A 228-nucleotide genomic window follows, 5' to 3' on the forward strand; every position below is an offset into this window, starting at 1 on the left:
AAGAAATGTAAATAGAAATGAAACGACGAAGAAAGAATGATAGGCATGATGATACAGACATCTGTCAAGGCATGAAAAGAAAACTGCCGACAAGACACTCTACACATGTCCATACATGGATAAACGTATGCATATATCTATTTATATGCACTTGCAGCGAGAAACAAAGATTCACGTACACACAGGCAGACATAATACGCATAGAAACACATGTATATATATATATAT

Source organism: Cystoisospora suis, assembly GCF_002600585.1.
Source record: "Cystoisospora suis strain Wien I chromosome Unknown contig_8829, whole genome shotgun sequence".
Lineage (NCBI taxonomy): Eukaryota > Apicomplexa > Conoidasida > Eucoccidiorida > Sarcocystidae > Cystoisospora > Cystoisospora suis.